Source organism: Capricornis sumatraensis, chromosome 3 (genome assembly GCF_032405125.1).
Source record: "Capricornis sumatraensis isolate serow.1 chromosome 3, serow.2, whole genome shotgun sequence".
In the NCBI taxonomy this organism is placed as follows: domain Eukaryota; kingdom Metazoa; phylum Chordata; class Mammalia; order Artiodactyla; family Bovidae; genus Capricornis; species Capricornis sumatraensis.
The window spans coordinates 141,619,410-141,640,147 of NC_091071.1; the positions used below are offsets into that span (position 1 = coordinate 141,619,410).

Genomic DNA, 20,738 nt, shown 5'->3' on the forward strand with positions numbered 1-20,738 from the left:
AGTGGAGAAATAACTCCAGAAAGAATGAAGGGATGGAGCCAAAGCAAAAACAATACCCAGTTGTGGATGTGACTGGTGATAAAAGCAAGGTCCGATGCTGTAAAGAGCAATATTGCACAGGAACCTGGAATGTCAGGTCCATGAATCAAAGCAAATTGGAAGTGGTCAAACAAGAGATGGCAAGGGTGAACGTCGACATCCTAGGAATCAGCGAACTACGATGGACTGAAATGGGTGAATTTAACTCAGATGACCATTATATCTACTACTGTGGGCGGGAATCCCTTAGAAGAAATGGAGTAGCCATCATGGTGTACAAAAGAGTCCAAAATGCAGTACTTGGATGCAATCTCAAAAATGACAGAATGATCTCTGTTCATTTCCAAGGCAAACCGTTCAATATCACAGTAATCCAAGTCTATGCCCCAACCAGTAACGCTGAAGAAGCTGAATTTGAACGGTTCTATGAAGACCTACAAGACCTTTTAGAACCAACACCCAAAAAAGATGTCCTTCTCATTATAAGGGACTGGAATGCAAAAGTAGGAAGTCAAGAAACACCTGGAGTAACAGGCAAATTTAGCCTTGGAATATGGAATGAAGCAGGACAAAGACTAATATAGTTTTGCCAAGAGAACGCACTGATCATAGCAAACACCCTCTTCCAACAACACAAGAGAAGACTCTACACATGGACATCACCATATGGTCAACACCGAAATCAGATTGATTATATTCTTTGCAGCCAAAGATGGAGAAGCTCTATACAGTCAACAAAAACAAGACTGGGAGCTGACTGTGGCTCAGATCATGAACTCCTTATTGCCAAATTCAGACTTAAATTGAAGAAAGTAGGGAAAACCACTAGACCATTCAGGTATGACCTAAATCAAATCCCTTATGATTATACAGTGGAAGTGAGAAATAGATTTAAGGGTCTAGATCTGATAGATAGAGTGCTTGATGAACTATGGACTGAGGTTCATGACACTGTACAGGAGACAGGGATCAAGACCATCCCCATGGAAAAGAAATGCAAAAAAGCAAAATGGCTGTCTGAGGCAGCCTTACAAATAGCTGTGAAAAGAAGAGAATTGAAAAGCAAAGGAGAAAAGGAAAGATGTAAACTTCTGAATGCAGAGTTCCAAAGAATAGCAAGAAGAGATAAGAAAGACTTCCTCAGTGATCAATGCAAAGAAATAGAGGAAAACAACAGAATGGGAAAGACTAGAGATCTCTTCAAGAAAATTAGAGATACCAAGGGAATATTTCATGCAAAGATGGGCTCGATAAAGGACAGAAATGTTGTGGACCTAACAGAAGCAGAAGATAATGAGAAAAGGTGGCAAGAATACACAGAAAAACTGTACAAAAAAGATCTTCACAACCTAGGTAATCAGGATGGTGTGATCACTCACCTAGAGCCAGACATCCTGGAATGTGAAGTCAAGTGGGCCTTAGGAAGCATCACTACGAACAAAGCTAGTGGAGGTGATGGAATTCCAGTGGAGCTATTTCATATCCTGAAAGATGATGCTGTGAAAGTGCTACACTCAATATGCCAGCAAATTTGGAAAACTCAGCAGTGGCCACAGGACTGGGAAAGGTCAGTTTTCATTCCAATCCCAAAGAAAGGCTATGCCAAAGAATGCTCAAACTACCACAGAATTGCACTTATCTCACACACTAGTAAAGTAATGCTCAAAATTCTCCAAAACAGGCTTCAGCAATATGTGAACCGTGAACTTCCAGATGTTCAAGCTGGTTTTAGAAAAGGCAGAGGAACCAGAGATCAAATTGCCAACATCCGCTGGATCATGGGAAAAGCAAGAGAGTTCCAGAAAAACATCTATTTCTGCTTTATTGACTATGCCAAAGCCTTTGACTGTGTGGATCACAATCAACTGTGGAAAATTCTGAAAGAGATGGGAATACCAGACCACCTGACCTGCCTCTTGAGAAACCTATATGCAGGTCAGGAAGCAACAGTTAGAACTGGACATGGAACAACAGACTGGTTCCAAATAGGAAAAGGAGTACATCAAGGCTGTATATTGTCACCCTGCTTATTTAACTTATATGCAGAGTACATCATGAGAAACACTGGGCTGCAAGAAGCACAAGCTGGAATCAAGATTACTGGGAGAAATATCAGTAACCTCATATATGCAGATGACACCACCCTTATAGCAGAAAGTGAAGAGACACTAAAAAGCCTGTTGATGAAAGTGAAAGTGGAGAGTGAAAAAGTTGGCTTAAAGCTCAACATTCAGAAAACAAAGATCATGACATCTGGTCCCATCACTTCCTGGGAAATAGATGGGGAAACAGTGGTAACAGTGTCAGACTTTATTTTGGGGGGTTCCAAAATCACTGCAGATGGTGACTGCAGCCATGAAATTAAAGGACACTTACTCCTTGGAAGAAAAGTTATGACCAACCTAGTTAGCATATTGAAAGCAGAGACATTACTTTGCCAACAAAGGTCCACCTAGTCAAGGCTGTGGTTTTTCCACTGGTCTCATATGGATGTGAGAGTTGGACTGTGAAAAAGGCTGAGCGCCGAAGAATTAATGCTTTTGAACTGTGGTGTTGGAGTAGACTCTTGAGAGTCCCTTGGACTGCAAGGAGATCCAACCTATCCATTCTGAAGGAGTACATCCTTGGGATTTCTTTGGAGGGAATGATGCTAAGGCTGAAGCTCCAGTACTTTGGCCACCTCATGCAAAGAATTGACTCATCAGAAAAGACTCTGATGCTGGGAAGGATTGGGAGCAGGAGGAGAAGGGGACGACAGAGGATGAAATGGCTGGATGGCATCACTGACTCGATGGCCGTGAGTCTGAGTGAACTCCGGGAGTTGGTGATGGACAGGGAGGCCTGGCGTGCTGCGATTCATGGGGTTGCATACAGTCTGAGTCGACTGAGTGACTGAACTGAATTGAACAGGATAGAAAGCCCAGAAATAAACCCATGCACTTATGGTCAATTAAGCTATGACAAAAGAGGTAAGAATATACAAGGGAGAAGAGAGTCTTTTCAACAAGTGATTCTGGGAAAACTAGACATCTACATATGTAAAAATTAAATTAGAACACTCTCTAACACCATATGGGCTTCCCTGGTTGCTCAGATGGTAAAGCATCTGACTCCAATGTTGGAGATCCAGGCTCAATCCCTGGGTTGGGAAGATCCCCTGGAGAGGCAAATGGCAACCCACTCTAATATTCTTGCCTGGAGAATTCCATGGACAGAGGAGCCTGGCGGGCTATGGTCTTTAGGGCTGCAAAGAGTTGGACATGTCTGAGCAGCTAACACTACACTAATACCATACACAAAACTAAACTCAAATGGATCAAAGACCCATATGTAAGACTGAATACAATAACGCTCCTAGAGGAAAACATATACAGAACACTGCTTGACATAAATCACAGTAGCTTTTTGGATCCACCTCCTAGAGTAATGGAAGTGAATACAAAAATAAACAGGACCTTATTAAACTTAAAAGCTCTACACAGCAAAGGAAACCATAAACAAAACTAAAAGACAACCCTTAGAATCTGGGAAAATATTTGCAAATGAAACTACTGACGAGAATTTAATCTCCAAAATATAAAAATAGTTCATGCAGCTCTATGTCAAACAAACAAACTAATCAAAAATTGGGCAGAAGATCTAAATAGACATTTCTCCAAAGAAAACATACAGATGACCAAAAAACACATGAAAAGATTCTCAATATCACTAATCAGATAAATGCAAATCAAAACTACAATAGGTATCATCTCCCAATGGTCAGAATGGTCATCATTAAAAAGTCTGCAAACAGTAAATGATGGAGAGGTTGTGGAGAAAAGAGAAACCCTTTACATTGTTGGTGGGAATGTAAATCAGTACAACTACTATGAAGATAAGTAAAGAGGATCCTTAAAAAACTAAAAATAGAGCTACCATATGATCCAGCAATCCTACTCCTAGGCATATATCCAGAGAAAAACATACTTCAAAATGATACATGCACCCCAATGGTCATTGTAGCAGTATTTACAACTGAAGCAACCTAAACGTCCATTGATAGAGGAATGGCTAAAGAAGATGTGTTACATACATACAATGGAGTGTTACTCAGCCATAAAAAAAGAATGAAATAATGCCATTTGCAGCAACATGGATGGATCTAGAGATTATCGTACTGAGTGAAGGAAGTCAGACATAGAAAGACAAATATCATATGGTAGCACTCATATGTGGAATCTTATTTTTGTTAAGAATGATACAGATGAACTTTTTTTACAAAACAGAAATAGGCTCACACATTTAAAAAGCTTATGGTTACCGAAGGGAAAAGATAGAGGAAGGAAGAAATAAATCAGGACCTTGGGATTAATACACATACATGACTATATATAAAATAGGTCAACTATTTATAGGACTAGATATAGGACCTACTGCATAGCACAGGGAACTCTTCTCAATATTCTGCAATAGCCTATATTGGTAAAGAATCTGAAAAAGTATGACTATGTTTATACATAACTGAATCACTTTCCTGTATACCTGAAACTAATACAACATTGTAAATCAGCTATATTCCCAAAAAATTTACAAAATTTTAAAAATAATGAAAATTTAAAAATACAAAGGAAGGAAAAAGAAGCAGTTTTATGAACTTGTGAAATTTTGCAGGTGGTATACATAATGAACCTATAGAATATCTACTAGTCTACATGAAACTTCTTTGTGAAGGATTTTATATATTTCTCTGATAATTCAGAACATGAATCTAGGTTGTGATTTTTAATGGTTTCAAAGGACTAAATGTAATGTGATACCTAGTGTATTTAAGACCTGGACCACTGAGAAATTAGAGTTAATTTGATTTCAAAACTGTATGTGACACATATGAACTATGGAATTAATAAAGTATAAGTATAGTGAAAGAAAGGAAATGATTTTTAATCATGAGGCAAAAGCTCAGCTAACAAGAAGAAAAATTTACCACAGACTCTCTATGAGCCTATAGTATTTTTTCTAATTGTTTTATTTCTATAAAGAATAGTCAGTGTGTGCAGCCCTAGCATTGTACTGTGGATTTATTTCTTCTCCCTGAAGTATTTGGGGGGGTGGGGTAAGGGGGAAAAGCAGAGGGCAGAGGTATTTCTTTGTCCTTTTAGATGTTTGCTTTAAAAGTAATGTTGTTCTTGTTATTTAACTTCTTTTCATTGTTGAGGTCTCTACCTGGAGATCACTTTCTCTCAGAAACCTTCCTAGACTCTTCTGAAAGAGCCCTCTTACAGCTGCTACAGACTTTCCCAACCAGAGTATTGCTACTATTTTAATCGCTACCAGCGCTCCTAAGGCTTTGGCTTCTATTTCCATATTACATTCATTAATTGAGGATGTTTTATGTGCCAATATTGAGTTAAACATTTTATTTGTCAGTTAATTAAATCATTTTAAAATTCCTACATGAAAAAGATGCAATGTTATTCTCCTTTTACTTTAGGAAAGGAAGGTTAACTCAGGTTAAGCCATTGGCGTAAGTTGGCCCAGCTAGAAGACAGCAAAGTCAGAATTTGAATCCAGGTTAACATAGTTTAGCCATTTTCCTGTATCTTCCCTCTCATAAAAATAGTGTCTCCTCTCTGCTAGCTAGGAAGCTCTGAATGCAAGAGGGTCTGTGTCTGTATTTGTTAACATTAAACTTCTCATACTTAAGAGAAGCCATGGCGCTTGGTAACACACAATACATAACTGTTGACTGGGTGTGTGTAAAAATATACGGACATCATTTGAAAACTTTAGGGGAAAACTGATAACTCAAAAACCGGACTCAAATTAAATAAAGGCTCTAGAAGCTAACAGAAAAGTAATACTGTTGTGAAGTAGGTAGCTACTTAATCATACTATTACTTAAGGTAATGCACAAAGTAACTACACTGGCAAATTACATTGCCTTTTCATTGCTTATGTTTGACTATAACAGCAAATCTTTCAGATCTGATTGATGTTCTACTTTCTTCTTTTTTTTTCATTAAATCTATAACATGAAAAATGAACATTTCAGTGTTCATTCATCATTGACCCCCTAAAGAGAAACAGACAACTGGGCACTCTTCCCAGTGTCCATGATAAGCCAATTAAAAACTTTCTCTAGGCATCCTGCAGACAGGATGTGTGTGGAGTAAGATATGTGTGAGAAAGATATGTGTGGAGTAGGCACAGGACAATCTGCCAGACTTATCATGAATAGCGGGAGACATTCTATCAAGGTTTTCTTTTCCATTTATATATAAAACAACCAGATCTTACTAATTAGTAATTCCCTGACCAACTCAGTATTTATCTAGAACTTGAAGTTTACAAAATGCTTTCCGAGATGGAGTTTCACTAGCAACATGAAGACTCACAATCTTAGTTACAAGGTAAGAACATTATCCTCACTACACTCTAACCAAGCCTGAGAATATACTACAGCTAATAAATGGAAGAGAAATCATGTCTCCTAATCATTCTCAGCTTGTATTAACACAAAGCTTAAAAGTAATCAATAAACAATATCATTCCAAAACTATAGCCAAACAGATCACAATGACTCAATCAATAAACATTGCAAAGCCTTCTACTACTGAACATAGTACTTTTGACACAAAATAGGAGTTTTGTATTGAAAGGCACGTTTACTACTGCCCATATGGAACTCCTGGTTTTGTTGACAAGATGTTTTCACATTCAGTGTTTCAGAAGAGACAGATAATATGTACAAAAATTGTATGAAACAATCTAGAGATTTAATGTCATAGGAATTTAATAGGAAACAAGATTATGTACTAGAATATTATATTTTAGATATATTTTAGATAATACAGCATTTAAAAGTCACAGTTTTCCCTTCTGAACACCACAAATTCAGGTATTTCATGTGTAATTTTATTTTGTGAACAGAGAAAAAATTTTCTACCAGATAATTCCACATGTATAGTAAATGTACTGCCATAAATTCACATCTTAACAAAAATATGAATTGTTAAAGAAGGCATGATAGGCAATAAAGTATTTTTTACTTTAAAAAGTGAATGAAGACCAAGTAGTAAAGATCAAAAGGATAGAAACAGTAATGAGGAGACTGACAATTAATGTAAGAAAAACTCTTCAATGTACAATGGGAAGAATATAAACGTGTATTCTTGATTCCTGAACCTGCTAAAATAGCTAAGAGATGAGGGCCTGTCAGTGCTATTACAAAGTCAGTATGATTGCACTGGCAGAATCTGTCCAATATAAGTATCTTGGAACTCTGGAGTGAGCTGAAATCTTGCAACTTTCAAAGAGGCAGCTCAATAGCAATGAGTAGGCAGAATGCTAACTTCTTGATTTTTAAACACCATTATGTATTTAAAAATAAACATGGATCCTTGGAAAAATTGATTCTAGGTCTTTACCAAAAAAACTACAAAATAACCCAGAATTTTTTTTCACCAAAAAGCAAGAATATGTTCAAAGAAAGATGGCAACATATTAAAAGGAGAGAAAACTCAGCTTGAAAGAATCCTCACTGGCCAAACTAGTAACAGTCTGATCATCAAAGGAGAACAGCTTGACTAACATAGTACTGAATTCAAAACAAAATTACCTAACCAGACCTCAAACCCTGCAAGTCTTTTCTGACATTCTCTTTCTGAGATGCCCCATGGTGCTCTATGGTTTGTAGTCTATCACATCACATTGAGGCTAAAAAACCTTGACAGTGAAAACTAGAAATAAATAGTAGCACAAAAAAAGCATAGGTGAAAGAAATCTTTTGTTCATTTATAAGCTTCAACATTTTACATTTTATTGTATCAAAAAGTTAAGTATACTTTTAGCTATAAAGTGTTTTGTAAACAATAGACCTTACAAATTCAAAATTGCTGTTATGACACAAACCGTGAGAAAGGAAAACACAAAATGAAACTGCTTGTCTTTTTGAGGTCAGGGTCTTCAACATAAATACTTATATTCCCCATAACGTGTACTTACTTAAGGTAGAAATTGGGTTTTTTTTGATAGATAATAAACTGAAACTCCAATACTTTGGCCACCTCATGCGAAGAGTTGACTTATTGGAAAAGACCCTGATGCTGGGAGGGATTGGAGGCAGGAGAAGGTGACGACAGAGGATGAGATGGCTGGATAGCATCACTGACTCAATGCACATGAGTTTGTGTGAACTCCGGGGGTTGGTGATGGACAGGGAGGCCTGGCGTGCTGCGATTCATGGGGTCGCAAAGAGTCAGACACGACTGAGTGACTAAACTGAACTGAAACTAGAATCCTTGGGCATTCTGACTTCTGACAAAATCTGTGTATGAAATATTCTTGTTTGATGCTTGGCAGTAAAGAAGTGACTGCATGATATCCTCAGGATGAACACTCTCATGTCATGTATGCACACTGCTGTCACTTCTAACAGCAGGGCAATTGGGTTGGTTATTATGATAGTAGTAAAATATCATTTTTAATAAAAATGGAGAAATAAGGCCAAATCTTTTTATGTACAGAAATTTATGAAGATGAAAGAGAAAAAAGAACCAGGAGTCAAATTTCCTTATTTACGTGAAGATAATGAGTCAGGGACAGGGGATAATCAGAATGCAAATGAAGAAAAAGAAAATATAAACCTTTAGTATTCACCTTTGTTTTTATATTCATCATGTTTTATAATAAAGAGAAATGTAAAAACGTTCAATTTCAATATTTGTCTTTAATTCAGCAAAGACAACTCAGGTAAGATACATTTTCATTCTGCAAGAGTGTAATTTATTTTTCATCCAAATTTATTAAGTTTGGCAAAATCAGTAAGTAAAATAGCTTCACTTATCAACACAGTGTAACATAATTCTGAGAACTTATTTAGTCAGATAAAACTTAAAATTTTAACTATTTTGGTCCACATGAGTAACAAAGAAAAGACCTTCTAGCAACTTCTCTAGGGAAACAAATATATTGCATGATTGCAAGAAATGAAACTATATTCATTATGAATTACTCAAAGATTTCTACAAAACATCTATAATATTAATGATCATTATGTATCTTATGGGATTTCAGTAAGAGGAATTCAGAATCAAAAAATTTTTTAAACTGCATAGAAAAGAAAGAGATTATGCATTTTATCATGGATGATACAATTTGTTTTAATTACTTAAATGCTATCAACTATTCACTCAATAGTTACAGAGTGACTTAGTTACAGAGGTAAGAACAAAACCCTCAAAAGACAAAGAAAGGTCATAAGTAGTACAGGGAAACACTGAAGTCAAGCATGGTGACAAATGGAGCACTGTTTCATTATTATCAATTCACCTGTGTTCTCTCTTAAACCTCTTTGGGGTAAAGGCCACATCTTAATCACTGGACATTCACAGTCTATATATTGCTCCAGTATCTCAGTTTCTATTGTCTCTGTGACCCCATGGACTGTAGCCTGCCAGGTTCCTCTGTCCATAGAATTCACCAGGCAAGAATACTGGAATGGGTAGCCATTTCCTACCTCAGGGGATCTTCCCAACCCAGGGATCGAACCCATGTTTCCTGCATTGGTGTCAGTCCCAGTGAGCCTCTAGCAAAGTCCTCAGTATCTCAGTAAAATATGTTATTTTGAAAATGTAAGATCTAAGGAAAAATAATTTTAAGTGAGAGAATCTTTTATCCATGTTTACCTACATTTCAGACAAAATTCTACTGGTACATCAGCAAAGGCTACAGAGTTCACTCTTTCTACAAAGATAGCAAATCTCTCTCCATGGGCACTATGGCAGAAGGTAGACAGGCAAGACAAGGTTATGGCCGCCAAGTATTTAACAGGAATGATACATTTGCAAGCATCTATGATACAAGTAAGTATGTAACAACTTCCGTCTGTGGTCCCAAAAGCCATAGGCCTACAAACAGAATGCCATGACTAATATTACTAATCTGCTGCATAATGGTATGATCTGATGTACTTGGAACTGATTTAGTAGATATTTTTTAGCCTGCAGATAAAGTACCAAAGGATTTTGCAAGCATTGTTTTCTCTTGAGATTTCTTTAGGCTTTCAGATAGCTCCAGGCCATGTTTTTCAATGTAAAAAAAATGCACTGAAGTTTTGTGCACATGACAACCAAAGGCTTTAAGAACTTTCATCTTGCAGATATTTCTCATCCAGAAAATGAACTTCCAGAAAGTGTAATGAGACTAGGAGTTGCATTCTGAAACTCATGTTTATCTTTCTAAGGCTAGAAACCACATTCTCTTTTACTATAGACGGAAAAATAGGGATGCACATATACATCTCAAGGCCGCTCAGTTGACCCAAATACATGGTAAATACATAAAAAATCCTCTCTTTTATAGGAAACAGAGTCAATCCAACCACATTAGTAATATAAGTGACTGATTTGTACTTTATCAAAAATGTCTGACTTGTTGGCTAACTGTCAAGTTGAATTGTATATTGACTTTTATAACTTTAGTCATACAGATGTCATCCAACATTTGATGAGCATCTACTAGGTGTCAGTCCCAGTGAACAAGTATGAAGAATCAGTTTTACCTTCAGCCCAAAATCTGGAGTGGTGATGGTGCAGTTAGTTGCCAAGTCATGTCCAATTCTTATGAGCCCATGGATTGTGGCCCACCAGGCTCCTCTGTCCATGGGATTTCCCAGATAAGAATACTGCAGTGGGTTGCCATCTCCTTCTCCAGGGTATATTCCTGACCAGGGATTGAACCCTCGTCTCTTGCACGGCAGGAAGATTCTTTACCACTAAACCACCGGGTAAACCCAAAATCTGGAGTTCAGTTCAGTTCAGTTGCTCAGTCGTGTCCGACTCTTTGCAACCCCATGAATCGCACCATGCCGGGCCTCCCTGTCCATCACCAACTCCCAGAGTTCACTCAGACTCACGGCCATGGAGTCAGTGATGCCATCCAGCCATCTCATCCTCGGTCGTCCCCTTCTCCTCCTGCCCCCAATCCCTCCCAGCATCAGAGTCTTTTCCAATGAGTCAACTCTTCGCATGAGGTGGCCAAAGCACTGGAGTTTCAGCTTCAGCATCATTCCTTCCAAAGAAATCCCAGGGTTGATCTCCTTCAGAATGCACTGGTTGGATCTCCTTGCAGTCCAAGGGACTCTCAAGAGTCTTCTCCAACACCACAGTTCAAACTCATCAATTCTTCAGCGCTCAGCCTTCTTCACAGTCCAACTCTCACATCCATACATGACCGCAGGAAAAACCATAGCCTTGACTAGACGGACCTTAGTCGGCAAAGTAATGTCTCTGCTTTTGAATATACTATCTAAGTTGGTCATAACTTTCCTTCCAAGGAGCAAGCGTCTTTTAATTTCATGGCTGCAGTCACCATCGGCAGTGATTTTGGAGCACCCCCCCAAAAAAAGTCTGACACTGTTTCCACTGTTTCCCCATCTATTTCCCAGGAAGTGATGGGACCCAATGCCATGATCTTCATTTTCTGAATGTTGAGCTTTAGGCCAACTTTTTCACTCTCCACTTTCACTTTCATCAAGAGGCTCTGTAGTAATAAAGTAAAAATAAAAATTAAAAAAAAAAGAGGCTCTGTAGTTCTTCTTCACTTTCTGCCATAAGGGTGGTGTCATCTGCATATATGAGGTTACTGATATTTCTCCCAGGAATCTTGATTCCAGCCTGTGTTTCTTCCAGTCCAGCGTTTCTCATGATGTACTCTGCATAGAAGTTAAATAAAGCAGGGTGACAATATACAGCCTTGATGTACTCCTTTTCCTATTTGGAACCAGTCTGTTGTTCCATGTCCAGTTCTAACAGTTGCTTCCTGACCTGCATACAGATTTCTCAAGAGGCAGGTCAGGTGGTCTGGTATTCCCATCTCCTTCAGAATTTTCCACAGTTTATTGTGATCCACACAGTCAAAGGCTTTGGCATAGTCAATAAAGCAGAAATAGATGTTTTTTTGGAACTGTCTTGCTTTTTCCATGATCCAGCGGATGTTGGCAATTTGATCTCTGGTTCCTCTGCCTTTTCGAAAACCAGCTTGAACATCAGGAACTTCACGGTTCACATATTGCTAAGCCTGGCTTGGAGAATTTTGAGCATTACTTTATTAGCATGTGAGATGAGTGCAATTGTGCGGTAGTTTGAGCATTCTTTGGCATTGCTTTTCTTTGGGATTGGAATGAAAACTGACCTTTTCCAGTCCTGTGGCCACTGCTGAGTTTTCCAAACTTGCTGGCATATTGAGTGCAGCACTTTCACAGCATCATCTTTTAGGATTTGAAACAGCTCCACTGGAATTCCATCACCTCCACTACTTTGTTCATAGCAATGCTTTCCAAGGCCCACTTGACTTCACATTCCAGGATGTCTGGCTCTACATGAGTGATCACACCATCATGATTATCTGGGTCGTGAAGATCTTTTTTGTACAGTTCTTCTGTGTATTCTTGCCACCTCTTCTTAATATCTTCTGCTTCTGTTAGGTCCAGACCATTTCTCTACTTTATCGAGCCTATCTTTGCATGAAATGTTCCCTTGGTATCTCTAATTTTCTTGATGAGATCTCTAGTCTTTCCCATTTTGTTCTTTCCCTCTATTTCTTTGCATTGATCACTGAAGAAGGCTTTCTTATCTCTTCTTGCTATTCTCTGAAACTCTGCATTCAGATGCTTATATCTTTCCTTTTCTCCTTTGCTTTTCGCCTCTCTTCTTTTCACCGCTATTTGTAAGGCCTCCCCAGACAGCCATTTTGCTTTTTTGCATTTCTTTTCCATGGGGATGGTCTTGATCCCTGTCTCCTGTACAATGTCAAAATCTGGAGTAGGGTGTCAATATAACTTATTGTGTGAGGTGTTAGTCACCTGGTCACTATTTCCATTCACTCAAAATAAATTGTGCTGTAATTTTAAATGAAATTTTGAAAATTTTAAATTCAAATTTATATCTTTTGGAATAATTCAATACTTTTCTTACATTTAGTCAAGTCATCAAGCTTATAAATTATGTTATACTCTCCAAAAACTTAAGCAATATACCTGGAGAGATTTCTTTTTTTTTTAACCAACAAATATTGGATGCCTCATCAATACTAGTGCAGGAACAAGAGAATCTACAATGGTTATAAAAATTAGTACATAAAACAGCGATGGAATGGTGGTAATTAATGATGTGTAACACTTTCTATATGATTACTATATATCAATCACTGATGAGGGTAAATGTTTTCATTGGGTTGTTTCATGTAATCCTTGCAACATTCCAATAAAATTTTCTCTTGCTATTATCACTTTATAGAATAAGAACTGAGTTTTCAAGATGCTAAATAACACACTGCTATACTAATTCACAGCTGGTCTATACCTTAAATTCAATTATCAGATATCATAGGCTATAATTGGCCATTGTGTTTGCTGTATTTCTTCTTCTGAAAAACAATTTTCTTTTTATGGGACTCTTATACCCCATCAGCCATCAGTATAATTGTTAAGAGCAAAACTTAGCCTGCTCTGAATATCAGTTAAAAGAAAAGAGCAGCATTTTTTAATATTCAGAAGAAATGCTTTACCAGAAACACACAACTATTGCTTTCATTTGTCTTTATCCATGTGGATTCTATCACCTGTACTTGGCTTTAGAACACAATTACTTATTTAAAAACAAGATTAAAAATGATTAGAAACTTAAATTTCAAATGGGGTTAAGAGGATAATGTTTTTCTACAAGATGAAGTACATTCTCCTTTAAAAATGTGTTTGAGTCCAAAAGTCCGTTCTAAACATCTGTGTCTCTTTTGCTGTCTCGCATACAGAGTTATCATTACCATCTTTCTAAATTCCACATATATGTGTTAGTATACTGTATTGGTGTTTTTCCTTCTGGCTCTGTATAATAGGCTCCAGTTTCATCCACCTCATGAGAACTGATTCAAATGTATTCTTTTTAATGGCTGAGTAATACTCCATTGTGTATATATACCACAGCTTTCTTATCTATTCATCTGCTGATGGACATCTAGGTTGTTTCCATGTCCTGGCTATTATAAACAGTGCTGTGATGAACATTAAATCGCCAGTCTATGTTCGATACAGGAGACAGGAGGCTTGGGGCTGGTACCTGGGGATGATCCAGAGAGATGATATGGGGTGGGAGGTGGGAGGGGGGTTCAGGATTGGGAACCCAAGTTCACCCGTGGCTGATTCATGTCAATGTATGGCAAAACCAATACAGTATTATAAAGCAAAATCAAGTAAAATTAAAAACTAAAAAAATTAAAATTGAAAAAAAGAATTAAAAAAAATGTATTTGAGCATCTATCACAGGTGATACAAAACTGTTTCTAATCTACCATGAATCTAATAGAATTTCAGTCTGCATGTTTCTCCAAAAGAACGAATTTGGTTAATCAGACTTTTCTTACTAAGCTCTTCTTAAATAAATTTATTTACATATGGAGTTTCAGCTCTCACTGAATTAAGACCTTAAATCTGCACTATGAATCCAGTTCTCTTTCTGAAACTCTATAACGAAGTATTCAACCAGCTTAGACTTCTTCAAGGAGGCTACACAAACATCTTATCTAAAATTGAACATAGTTTTTCTCTTCATTCATCTTCATTTCACTCTTTCCTAAATTGCTATATCTTATCTTAACATTAATAATCACTATTTAATGCACATTAAACATTTGTTACACACTAGCAGAAGAAAGTGAATGACTTTCTCTTGGACCTTTAAAATAGTATGTCCAATTAACTTTGAGCCTGTTTAAATTGGCAGCATTAACTATGTATACACTGTCTTTCAAAAATACTATCATACATGTACTAATAAAAATAGCAACTAAATATTGAATATTCAAATGGGATAATATCTTCAGATAAGTAAGTGAAATATCAGAACAACCATAACTCAAAATTGAGCCTGAGAATTGTGGAGTTGAAGAAAGATTGGTCTAATGACAATGTTTGAAAAATTAAGAAACTGAAGGTCAAAAAAGTGTTATGTGTAAATATCAATTTCATTTAGTGTTTAGAGTTTTTGAAGCATCAAATACTTGGTCCCCTCTTATGTATCACCATAAATCACCATTTTATATGATTCTCATAAATTCTCATCAGTTTAAAGTTACTTTGAAAATAACAATTTTTGGAAAATATTTGGAAAAATAACAATTTTCCACTATAGTTTGGTTTTTTAAAACTAGATGCTAATTGTGATTATAAATACAAATATCATACATATAATCCTTCAGTGATTTTTCTCTTTGCTCAACAAAACAGCAACTCTCCATTACCTTAAAAAAAGGAAATTGGAACACTTCTGCTGGAGAACATACATTGTTATAGTTCATTTGTACCGTTTATAAGCAAGAAATGTTTTTCAGTATTTTTATCCTAGTAACCCATGAGATGGGGTTTAAGGACCTGTTTTTGTACCAGTGTCATGCAAATTTAGTACCAAAGTCTTTAAAGATAGATAGATTCCTGGGCACTCATATTCCTCCTACTAAGTCAGTGGCAATATTCAGGGTAAATTATGAGATCAATTTACATTCAACATGCGTTACTCATTTAGTTAGCTATAGCATGCAACGGAAGTGGCTCGACTTTAGAATCAGTCTGTTTTATACCTCCGAACACACTGGTTAAAGTTAAAGAACTTAGAGTTGCTTTTCTTTAGTAGGAATAACTTATTTTGATTGACAAGAAGTTTAAAGGGGAATTGTATTGGGGAATAACTGGACTTTGATCTAGTCATCTGAAAGCCAGTGTACTGTATTATTTCACGAATCAATAATGAAACATGCGCCTTAAACTTTCATCAGACGGTCTCAGCGCGCCCCCTACCATACAGAGGTTAAAATAAAAAGTGACTAAAAGCTGAGTGTAAATCTTAAACTTACTTGGTTCAGTAGATCTACAGATGAATGGTCATTTTCATATCGCAGAGGTACCACTGTGAAATAATCCACGCATTGTCTAAACTGATATATATAGCTACTTTATGAAACCAAAACTCTTCACTACCGTCGCTAACAATTCTTCCCTCCCTTTGTGTGTTACTGCATGGATGTGTTAGCGTGAGTGCCGGCTCGCGCCTTGTCTACCGTCTCCCTAATGCGGAGTCCTGGCGGGAGGCTCAGAGGAACTGGGGGGCCAGGGGCTCGTACCTGGATTCCAGCCAAGCCTGGACCAGCCCGAGGAAGGAAGGGGAACGCTCTCCACGGAACCCCAGGGAAAAACCATACTCGTAAGGCGAGCAAGCAAGTTTGTGAGCTGGAGCGCCGCGAGCGCCGCCAGCTGGAAGGTGAGGTTTGGGGATCATCGCCGGGAGTGCCTGGCGCCAGGCTGCCTGCGTCCCACACCCACTAGGATGTCAGTCCTGCAGCGTGTCCGCACTTCCGGGTACAGCCATTGACAACCTGCGGGCTTTGACTTCGGCAGCTACAAGAGGGGCTGGGAGATGCTCCCGCTCTTCCTCGGAGTCGCTGCCATGCAGCTCAGGGGGAGCCAAGAACAGCGCATCCAGGGCACTGCGCCTGCCATCTCCAGCCCACACCGTCTCTGCTTCCCTCCTCTCTGTCCCAGCTCCACCCGACCTGTCTCTAGGGCTACCCTGGCTCCTCCCAGAGTGTCTGAATGTTCCCTCTGTGTAGATGCCTGCTGACCACCAGCCTCCAAGAACCTGGACAGTGTGGTTGAAGGAGGGGACCCCGACCTCTGAGATCTAATGCCTGATGATCTGAGGTGGAGCTGATGTAATAATAATTATAAAAATAAAATTCTCAATAATGTAAAGCATTTGAATCATCCCCACACTATCCCACCTCCTTCATCCATGGAAAAATTGTCTTCCAGGAAACCAGTCCCTGGTGCCAAAAAGGTTGAGGACGGCTGGACAGGTTTCTGGGGCCAGGGGAGTTCTCCAGCTGTGGCTCTGGGCTCAAGTGTTAACAGTTCTACAATTCTCTGATTATCCCCTTCTGGAAGCATGTTAGCATTGCCCTTCCCTGGTGGCTCAGATGGTAAAGAATCTGCCTGCTAAGGCAGGAGATTTGGGTTTGATCCCTGGGTCAAGAAGATCCCCTGGAAAAGGAAATGGCTACCCACTCCAGTATTCTTGACTGGAGAATCCCATGGACAGAGGAACCTGGTGGGTTACAGTCCATGGGATCACAGAGTTAGATGTGACTCTAATACTTTCACTTTTATTTTCACTTCAATATTTATAGTGAAATGCTGTCAACTTGTGGCCTAAAATACTGAACTTGGGCATAGATAAGTTTTAATCTCATATCTATTAAAGAAGTACTTTGTGTTTACATGTTAGTCACTCAGTTGTGTCTGACTCTTTGCGACCCCACAGACTGCAGGCTGCCAGACTCCTCTGTCCATTGCCTTCTCCAGGCAAGAATACTGGAGTGGAACCTGGGTCTTCTGCATTGTAGGCAGATTCTTTACCGTCTGAGCCAGGAAGCAGTTTAGCTAGTTATGAAAAGGTAAGTTTTTATTATGGTGGCTGATGCTCCAGATATTTAATGAAATTTAAGAACAAAAGCTATTTCCCTTATTGTAGCATTTCACTGTGTCATCCTTACTCAAATTTTATTTATCCTTCTTTTCTGAAGTAAGTTGTGCAAAATGTTAGAGACACTTAATAAAATTGTGTAGTGGATATATGCAAATCATATGAATTGTCCCCCATTTGTCACACTATTAAAAGAAATAGAAGATTACTTAATGATCTTCTATGTTTTGTTTTTTACCAATGCTCATGGGACATCTACATGCAAAAAAATAAATAAATCTAGATATTGACTTTAGGCCTCTCAAAAATTTCTTCAAAAAGGATTACTAAATAAGACATAAAACACAACACTATAAAACACATAGTAAATAACAATAGAGAAAATCGAGATGTCTTTGGCTTTGGCAATGATCTTGTAGATGTAACATCAAAGATATAATCCAATAAAGAAGGAATTGATAAATTGGACTTCATTAAAATTAAAAATTTTATTCTATGAAAGATAAAGTCCAGAGAATGAAAAGACAAGTCACTGACTTGGAGAAAATTTTGCAATAGATACAGACACATCTGATAGAAGACTGTTATTTAGAATATACAAAACCTGTTAAAACTCAACAATAAGAAAACAACACAACTGAGAAAATGAGCCAGAGAATTTAACATATTCCCACCAAATAAGATATACACACGGGAAAATAAGTATATGAAAAGATACTCCACGTCATGTCACCAAGGAAATACTAATTAAAACAGTGAGATACCAGTACACACCTAACAGAGTGGCCAAAATCCAAAATATTGACAACACCAAAAGCTGGTGGTGACACAGCAACAGAAATTCTCATTCATTGTTAGTGGGGTACAAAATAGTGCAACCATTTTAGAAGATAAGTGTGCAGTTTCTTATGAAACCAAACATACTTTTATCAAGTGATCCAGCAATCACACTTTTTAGTATTAACCCAGAGGAGCTGTAAATTTATGTACACACAAAAACTTGCACACAAATATTTATAACAACTTTATTCATAAAGTCAAAACTTGGAAGCAACAAAAATGTCCTTCAGTAGGTGAATGGGCAAACTGTGGCATATTTAAATAATGGAATAGTATTCAGGACTAAAGTGAAATGAGCTATCAAGCCAGGGATAGATAAGGACAAAACAAACATGTATATTACTAAGTGAAAGCAGCCAATCTGAAAAGGCTGTTATTCTATAACTCTAATATGTAGCATGTTGGAAAAGCTAAAACTGTGAGGACAGTAAAACATATCAGTGATTTCCAGGGTTAGGGAGGGGGTGTGTGAATAATAGGTGGAGAACAGAGGATTTTTAGGGCAGTGAAACTCTTGTGTATGATATTATAATGGTGGATACATGCCATTATAAATTTGTCCAAACCAGTAGAATATACAACATCAGGAATGAACCCTACTATAAAATGTGAATTTGGGATGATAATTATATGCCAGTGTAGATTCATCAGTTGTAATAACTGTCCCATTCTGGTGGGGTATGTTGATAATGGAAGAGGCTATGCCTGTTTGGAGTATGGTGAAACTTCTGTACCTTCCACTCAAATTTACTGTAAACCTAAAAATTCTCTTTTTTTAAAAAGTCTGTTTTAAAAGATATTTTATCAAGAGTAACACATATCAAAGTCCCTAGGATTGGTGTAACTATTGATTTCTTTTCTTTTGAGAAATGTATTTTTTCTATTTTTTAAAACATTGCTATAGGAAAAGACTGCTTTTCATATGTTACAAGAAACAAAGGTTTAATGAATGAATCAAATTTTCCTTTACTATGGTCCAAATATATAATGTCCATTTATACATTTAGAGGGGCTTCCCAGGTGGCTCATTGGGTGAGGAATCTGCCTGCAATGCAGGAGACACAGGAGACGTTGGTTTAATCCCTGGATTAGGAAGATCCCCTGGAGGAGGGTGTGGTAACCCACTCCAGAATTCTTGCCTGGAGAATCCCATAGACAGAGGAGTCTAGCAGGCTACAGTCCATGGGGTCAAAAAGAGTCCAGCACGACTAAAGTGACTTAACATGCGGGCACACACAGAAGAAGTCAAGGCAGCACATTGGGACAGTGATTTAAGAATGAATCAGAAGATAAAGGCTATCACAGACACGTAGGCATATCTACATGGAAGAGTCAGATATTATAACCGGAATCAGTTTCCTATGAATCTATGTGTTTTGATCTTCAACAAATTATGCTTTCCAGTTATTGGCTAGTTCTGAATTATAGGCTGTCAAAATGTTATCTGATTGGAACAATCAAATGGAACAATGTCCCTCCTCAGAAAAAGAATAGTTACTGCTAGGTCATTATAGGAACCATTAAGATTCATTTTGCCTAGGAGATTATTGATAAAAAAATTCTCAGCATTTATTTGGCATGTAATTTATTTATGATAAATAAAACAAACACAATTTTAGATTTGTAAAATTGATACAGAAAATAGAATGTGACCTCTTTTCAGACAAAGACTTCTTTAAAAATGTGGTGCTTCAGAACGCAGTCTGATGTTTATACTTAAAGTGAATATACATCAATTCCCTACAGAAAGCAATTTCATCTTTCTTGTCCTGAGAAAGCATTGTTATTATTTTAGTAGTATTTTTAGTCCCATCATCACATCTTATTAAATATTCAAGGCGATTACTTCATAGAAGACTACCAAGTATCATAGAAAGACGGCCACAAAGCCAAACACATTTCAAGTTTAAAGAAAGGCAAACAGTTTATACATCAACACTTCAGTTCAGTGTCATTCAGTCGTGTCCGACTCTTTGGGACCCCATGGACCACAGCCTGCCAGGCTTTCTTGTCCATCACCAGTTCCAGGAGCTTACTCAAACTCATGTCCATTGAGTCAGAGATGCCATCCAACCATCTCATTCTCTGTCGTCCCCTTCTCCTTCCTTCAATCTTTCCCAGCATCAGGGCCTTTTCCAATGATTCAGTTCTTATCAGGTGACTAAAATATTAGAGTTTCAGCTTTCGCATCAATCCTTCCAATGAATATTCAGGACCAATTTCCTTTCGGATGGACTCTGAAGAGTCTTCTCCAACACCACAGTTCGAAAACATTAATACCTTGGCACTCAGTGTTCTTTATAGTCCAGCTCTCACATCCATACATGACTACTGGAAAAACCATAGCTTTGG

At 37.8% G+C, this 20,738-nt stretch overlaps 1 pseudogene; it reads right to left on the reverse strand.

Moving 5' to 3' along the window:
* LOC138076325 (protein salvador homolog 1-like) overlaps nucleotides 1–16,343 on the reverse strand; it is a 60,633-nt pseudogene extending 44,290 nt beyond the window's left edge.
* Between the last annotated feature and the right edge of the window lie 4,395 nt (nucleotides 16,344–20,738).